The 7,500-nt window shown below is 30.4% G+C and overlaps 4 non-coding genes across 4 annotated transcripts; 2 read left to right on the top strand and 2 right to left on the bottom strand.

Annotated features, from left to right (window-relative positions):
- Window positions 1–561: 561 nt before the first annotated feature.
- Window positions 562–633, bottom strand: TRNAT-GGU (transfer RNA threonine (anticodon GGU)). The gene has a single exon. It is a non-coding gene; the product is annotated as a tRNA-Thr (tRNA).
- A 1,099-nt stretch (window positions 634–1,732) lies between these two features.
- On the top strand, window positions 1,733–1,816 carry TRNAY-GUA (transfer RNA tyrosine (anticodon GUA)). The gene has a single exon. It is a non-coding gene; the product is annotated as a tRNA-Tyr (tRNA).
- Window positions 1,817–2,134: 318 nt separating this feature from the next.
- On the top strand, window positions 2,135–2,208 carry TRNAD-GUC (transfer RNA aspartic acid (anticodon GUC)). The gene has a single exon. It is a non-coding gene; the product is annotated as a tRNA-Asp (tRNA).
- Window positions 2,209–5,286: 3,078 nt separating this feature from the next.
- TRNAC-GCA (transfer RNA cysteine (anticodon GCA)) lies at window positions 5,287–5,358 on the bottom strand. The gene has a single exon. It is a non-coding gene; the product is annotated as a tRNA-Cys (tRNA).
- Between the last annotated feature and the right edge of the window lie 2,142 nt (window positions 5,359–7,500).

Consider the following 7,500-nt stretch of genomic DNA (forward strand, 5'->3'; position numbering starts at 1 on the left):
AAAAAGATCCACTGTTCTAATTTCATCCTTATCGAATTTGAATATCAGAATAGTGGATATAGTCATGATTCAACGGGTTAGGTCCACTTACTTTTTATTTTTTTTTTTGTTGATTTCGAATCTTTATAATTGATTGGAATAATGAAAAATAGGAATATTTTGGAATTCAAGGAAACAACTTATGATGAGTCATTAGAATCATGATAGATTATTTGAATCTATTCTAAGGATTAGAATAGAATCTAGAATAAAATAATAGAATTTATATATTCTATAGAATAAGAAAATATATAAATTCTAGAATTAGAAATTCTAGAATCAAAATAATAAAAAAATGTGTCACTATATAATTTCTAATTTTGAGTTTCTAACTATAATTACTATTATATTATTCATTATAATAATAACTTGGTATAATTAAAGATAACTTTTTTATAAAAAAATGAAATTAAAATGATAGGGTTTGTACTTTTTTTATTACAAAAAAAAAAACAATATGTCGTCTATTCTCCCCTCAATCAAATATGAATACTACGGCTGGAGTTTTATGAAAAAAGCCAAAGCCCCTTATCGGATTTGAACCGATGACTTACGCCTTACCATGGCGTTACTCTACCACTGAGTTAAAAAGGCCTATTTGATTCAATTTCTGAGTCAGACACTAGCCACGATGAGTTGAGTGTATATAATTATTATAAATTATAAATAATAAGATATGTACATAAATATATCTTATCTACATAGTCGCTCATTGAGTAACGAAAAATTGGATTTATCTAATGAGTATAGGTAAAATAGTTTTTTGATATTGGATTTGATCAATGCAATGAATTGTTTCATCATACGACCGATCCCTAATTAAATTGATGAGCCCCATCCTAACGAAATGAATTTGATTCATACATGTACACACACGAATTGAACATAGATACATTCACCGAATCATTGATAAAGCAATTCTATTTGGCGAGAAAAAAATTTTCAATAACTTGTTGATCCCTATCCCCAGATTTCAAAATTTATCGTTTTTTAATTTCTTGGCTTAGTGTGAGATCGAAATATACCTAACCTAATCTTAACAATGAGTGAATCAATGAGTGAAAGTATGAGAAATGGAGTTTAATCCTGTTTATAGCATATGGCAGACCAATTCCCGAAGGGTACTAGCCTTCGTATTATTTAAATAAAAAAAGAATAAAATAAAAAAAGAATATTTTTTTTTCTAATATTTATTATTTTTGTTTATTTTAGAGGTTTCCTCTAATCACTACTAATCACTATTTTCATTTGATATTCTATAATATAAGTAATATAACTATATATTCCAATTTGCAAATTTATGTATATTATTTAAATGAAATAAATAAAAAAAAATGCAATTTAAAATAAAATAATTTCTATATAGAATTATATGGGGAATGGTGATTAGAATGAACGATTCATAAATAGAAATCACAAATAAAAAAATTTCGATGGAATAATGAAAGAAAGAAAAATACGTCGAATTGCATCATATTAGTCCATTATATTTATTTTATATTGACAATTTCAAAAAACTATTCATACTATGATCATAGTATGATGGCAGTCGGGCAAGTATGCCCCCATCGTCTAGTGGTCCAGGACATCTCTCTTTCAAGGAGGCAGCGGGGATTCGACTTCCCCTGGGGGTAGGGTACTACGAAAGGAAGTTGATCATGGATTATCAACAAGCTTGGAATTGATTCTTCCCGGGTCGATGCCCGAGCGGTTAATGGGGACGGACTGTAAATTCGTTGGCAATATGTCTACGCTGGTTCAAATCCAGCTCGGCCCAATATATCGCGTATCCACCATAAAATGATATAACCTATTTGTCCTTCTACAGAAATACTTGACTTGATATGAAAGAATAAAAAAAAAAACTCTTTTTTTATTCATTGACAGATTGATAATCAATCAATTTTACAATAACGAAAAAATAAATATTAATCCATGCTTCTCACACTAAAGTCCATGTCTCCGCGCATATCAATCTATTACTTTATTACTCGCGTCTCTGTCTGGTAGAATATGACAATTCGAATCAAAAATCTACATAGAAAGGTTTGAAGGAAATTAAATCAACAACATATGTTGTACACTTTATTTCCCTGGGATTGTAGTTCAATTGGTCAGAGCACCGCCCTGTCAAGGCGGAAGCTGCGGGTTCGAGTCCCGTCAGTCCCGATGGATCCAAATCCAATAAAAAAAAAATACATCAATTAATCTCTTCCTTTCCTGTGAAAGAGAGAACAAATAACATAACTGAATTTTATTCCAAACGGGATCTCTCTTATTTTTTTTCCACATTTTTCAACAAAAAAATATGGGAATTTTGATTTCTTCAACGAGTACTAATTGATGGGAGAAAGACATATGTGCCATATGTGAATTACCACAATTATTGGTAGCATCATATTCAGGATTCGAAGGCGTACTGGGTCTAGTTGATTACGCCCGATTTTTCTAATGAAATAGAGTACTATACGTTTCCGGAAAGCACATACATAAAGGGAATTTGGACGATACAAAATAAAGTTTACATAGTAAACTTTGATCTAATTTTTCGTCTGAAAGCAAAATATATCCGTTCTGGCTCCGATTTTTTGTAACCTCAATTAGTAAATTCAATTACTAATTTGAATTTGAAATAATCTATCTTATTAAAATTTAACACTTAACTTTTGATATATACGTCCCACTACTAATTCAAGGAAAGAGGATATTAATACAAACAAGGATCCCATCTATCTCTCTTAGTGAGGTAATTAAGAATTTTTGAAAGTTTAAGTTTCGTTTTTATTTCTTTTTTTTAAGAAGATTTTATAAGTACAAAAAAAGGAAGGAGTTTAGTTCGAACCTACCTCCTTTTCCTTTTTTGAATTTCGCTGCTATTCTTTGCTTGAGTTTGTTTATAAACAATGTAAGGGTAAAGGTAGTCTGATGAGACTTCATCAGATGATTGCATTGAATAAGAGGGCAGTAGATTATAGAAAAGAAAGAATGCAAAAAATTATAAATAAAAAAAAGTAACGAAATTCTTGATTGCATCAGGAATCCCATTTTGTTTAAATTCGGTATGGATAAAAGATCTTCCTATGTTATACTATTCAATTCTCGACGATGAATCGATTTGATAGCTCCGATATTGTTATTCATGATATTTTAATACGATTCGATATCATCGAGATGCAACGCATCCCCTTGAATTTACAAGCGAAACATTTATCATCTCTATGGGATTAAATCCCGAGTTATTGCGAATAAAAAATGAAACGATGATATTATGGAAGTAAATATTCTCGCATTTATTGCTACTGCACTGTTCATTCTAGTTCCGACCGCCTTTTTACTTATAATATACGTAAAAACAATCAGTCAAAGTGATTAATTTGAATTAACCTTGACGTTTTAGTTCTTATCAATGATTGAAGATAAGAAAAATGAAAAGCATTAAAATTTCGCGTCTTAAATGAAATTGGCGGACTAGAATTATCAGTATTCTACGAGAGAAGTATTCGATAAGATCCGATAGTATGGTAGAAAGAAATATATGAATCCTTCTACCATACTATCTATTATTGTTATTGAAGTGTATAAATATAAAATTGTACTCTATAAAAATAGAGGTTGAATATCGATCAATTTGAATATAGATGAATATACAATATATATCTTTCTATTTATATATAGATATCATATCAATTACATATATGTAATATTAATCTAATATACATAGTGGCCCAATTCTATTTCTTTGCTTCATAATTCATGTTGATTAGAATGAATCTGAAATCAAATAATCGAAAGGCCACTAATTTTTTTTTAGCATTCGAAAGAAGTAATTGATTGAGCAGTTGACAGATGATCCAGGAGTTCGGTTCCATGGGAACTTTTTATCTTCGGATTTCGAAAAGAATTAGCAAACCCCATTTTTATTTAACGTTTGAAGCATGATATGAAATGAGTTCCCTAAAACAAGAAAAAATCCTATTTTGAAAATAACTAAAATACTAATAATAATAAATAAAAGAAGTGGTAAGCACGTAATATGTGGGTGGCTACCCCGAGGTACTATCTTATTATGAGGTAGTATATTATTATGCGTAGTATCTCATTGGACAACCACTATGTCTATGTTCTTTCGTGTTGAAAGTATGGATCCACTTAAAAACTTATAATCCGAACTCTTTTTTTTTTTACTTTTCAAAATAAAAGAAAAAAAGTTTTGCAGAACGATCTATAAAATAAACCAAAAACAATACAGTTTTATTTTTCAATTAGTAGTACTTCTAGAGTCCACTTCTTCCCCATACTACGAGGGAAAGAGAAAATGTAAAGACTACCATTAAAGCAGCCCAAGCGAGACTTACCATATCCATGTGAATTATGTCCCCTATCTCTATGAATATAAAAGAATTATTCCATTATTGCTCACTAATAATTATTATTCACTAATAATAGTGGAATCACTAGCGCATAGTCAAAAAGAGATTCGGGCACAACACCATTGATGAAACAATACAAAAAATCGAATTATCCCAAGTTATTATATGATTTCTAGTATAATCGAAAAAATTCAGTACAAATAAATAAAAGAGGCAGAAAAACTCTTGGAAGTATCAAAAGAATGTTAGTAACATGTAGGAATAATAAGACCTAGTCTTTCTTTTGTTGTCCTGCATTTCATTACATTAAGTAAAAAGTCTCAAAATAGAGAATCAAGATAGTATCTATCACATAACCCTACTATTATTCCTTTCTCATTTGATCTAATCTTTACTGTCCCCCCGATTGTTTCATAGAGACAATCGGAAGATGGGATGGCCTATTACATGCGTGGTTAGAGCTTATCGAAAAGAAATAAGTTCTTTTTTTAAGATTAAAATAAAAAAAAAAGCCAATTATTCATTCAATATAATATTGATTGAATGCTCGAGTACTCAGATACTTTCATGAGTCCGTATATCAAGTATCTTCCTCCTTTCCGTAAGGAAAAATGAAATTATATTCCCTAATTCAAGACCCAATGAGTAGACACTACATTAGTAGTCGAAGGGCTATCATCTCAAGATTTAACGATTATTTTTCATTACTCTACTAAATTCTGGAAACGAAACCTATACGCAAGGATTTATAACATTTTAGAGAACCCCAACGATGCTTAGAATCAAGCAAATCTAAAGATGCTTTTCTTCTAAAAAAAATGATAAAGTTATATCAGCAAAACAGAAGAGGGTATTTTGATTCTTTTGTTTGTTGCTGAGGCGACACCCGGATTTGAACTGGGGAAAAAGGGATTTGCAGTCCCCCGCCTTACCGCTCGGCCATGCCGCCAAAACGATACAAAATATTGGATTGGCTCTATCTCTTAGATAGATAGTATCTTACAACACACAATATCTAAAACGAAAAACCGCAAAACTTTGCTTTTTCTATTGAAAAAAAAATGTGGATTTTCATTCACAAAAGCAAAAAATCAGGACAAATGGGAACCGTTAACTTTAACTATTGACTGTGAATTCATAAATGATTCTTGGATTGAAATTGCAAATTCGGTTTCCCTAATGATATAAGAAAACAATCCAAAAATGGATACCTTACCTAAATAAATAAAAATTGATAGATAACTAATCATTACTAATCCATCCGTATTGATTCGTTTCCATAACCATAAAAAAATCCTTATTAATGACAATTTTAATAGCGATTATGAGTATATGTAAACCCCAGAACATAAACGATTACTATTATCTAAATCTAATATCTTATATATATATAAGATGTTTATAGGAAATGTTCGGAATTCTGTTTTTAGAATTTTTTTTTCATTATCATTAAATAGAAAATATAAATTTTTGATAGAGTACGACATGTGATGTTCCCCATAGAACTGTAATAAAGGAGGCGATATATATAACTAACTATATATATATATCTGCACATGTTTATTAATAAATACAAGTCCTTATACATACTTCAATCGCATTCTACGAATTCTACTAAAAAAAAATAGGTATAGGTAAAATATCTCTCTTCTATGCGAATTTTTTTTAACAGTGAAATCTACGAAAAAGTTCCATGTTGTTAAATAAAAAAAATTCTATATTGTTTCTTCAGATCAAATCCCGAATCTATTTATAGTACCCAATCCGATTGGAATATCATAATAATGGTAGAAATTGACTCACTTTTGTTTTGATATAGATATTTTATACAAAACTCCATAATTCTAAATAGAATTTACCAATTCATTTGTAGTTGTTGCAAATTCCAATTTAATTTGAGTATCAAAGTCTCTTTATTCCTACGTTCATATGTATTTCATGCATTACATCTATTACACCTATGAAGTTAGGTAAAATTTCATGTGATTCAGTAAACATAATATAAATTCCATCATTGCTAGATCGATCCATTTTAAGCAAATAATGGGATTTTTTTTATAAATGGGAAATAAATAAAATGCTTGGGGGTGGAAATGAGAGAATGTCTACAATACCTGCGTTTAATCAGATACAATTTGAAGGGTTTTGTAGGTTCATTGATCATGGCTTAACAGAAGAACTTTCTAAGTTTCCAAAAATTGAAGATACAGATCAAGAAATTGAATTTCAATTATTTGTGGAAACATATAAATTGGTAGAACCATTGATAAAAGAAAGAGATGCTGTATATGAATCACTCACATATTCTTCTGAATTATACGTATCCGCAGGATTAATTTGGAAAACCCGTAGGGATATGCAAGAACAAACAATTTTGATTGGAAACATTCCTCTAATGAATTCCCTGGGAACTTCTATAGTAAATGGACTATACAGAATTGTCATCAGTCAAATATTGCAAAGCCCCGGTATCTATTACCGGTCAGAATTGGACCATAACGGAATTTCGGTCTATACCGGCACCATAATATCTGATTGGGGAGGAAGATTAGAATTAGAGATTGATCGAAAAGCAAGGATATGGGCTCGTGTGAGTAGGAAACAGAAAATATCTATTCTAGTTCTATCATCAGCTATGGGTTCGAATCTAAGAGAAATTCTCGAGAATGTTTGCTACCCTGAAATTTTTTTGTCTTTCCTGAATGATAAGGAGAAAAAAAAAATTAGATCAAAAGAAAATGCCATTTTGGAGTTTTATCAACAATTTTCTTGTGTAGGCGGAGATCCGGTATTTTCTGAATCCTTATGTAAGGAATTACAAAAGAAATTCTTTCAACAAAGATGTGAATTAGGAAGGATTGGTCGACGAAATCTGAACCAGAGACTTAATCTTGATATACCTGAGAACAATACATTTTTGTTACAGCGAGATATATTGGCAGCTGCAGATCATTTGATTGGACTTAAATTTGGAATGGGTACACTTGACGATATGAATCATTTGAAAAATAAACGGATTCGTTCTGTTGCGGATCTCTTACAAGATCAATTCGGATTGGCTCTAGTTCGTTTAGAAAATATGGTTAGAGGA

Source organism: Cucumis melo, unplaced genomic scaffold, assembly GCF_025177605.1.
Source record: "Cucumis melo cultivar AY unplaced genomic scaffold, USDA_Cmelo_AY_1.0 utg001746l, whole genome shotgun sequence".
Taxonomy (NCBI): Eukaryota; Viridiplantae; Streptophyta; class Magnoliopsida; order Cucurbitales; family Cucurbitaceae; genus Cucumis; species Cucumis melo.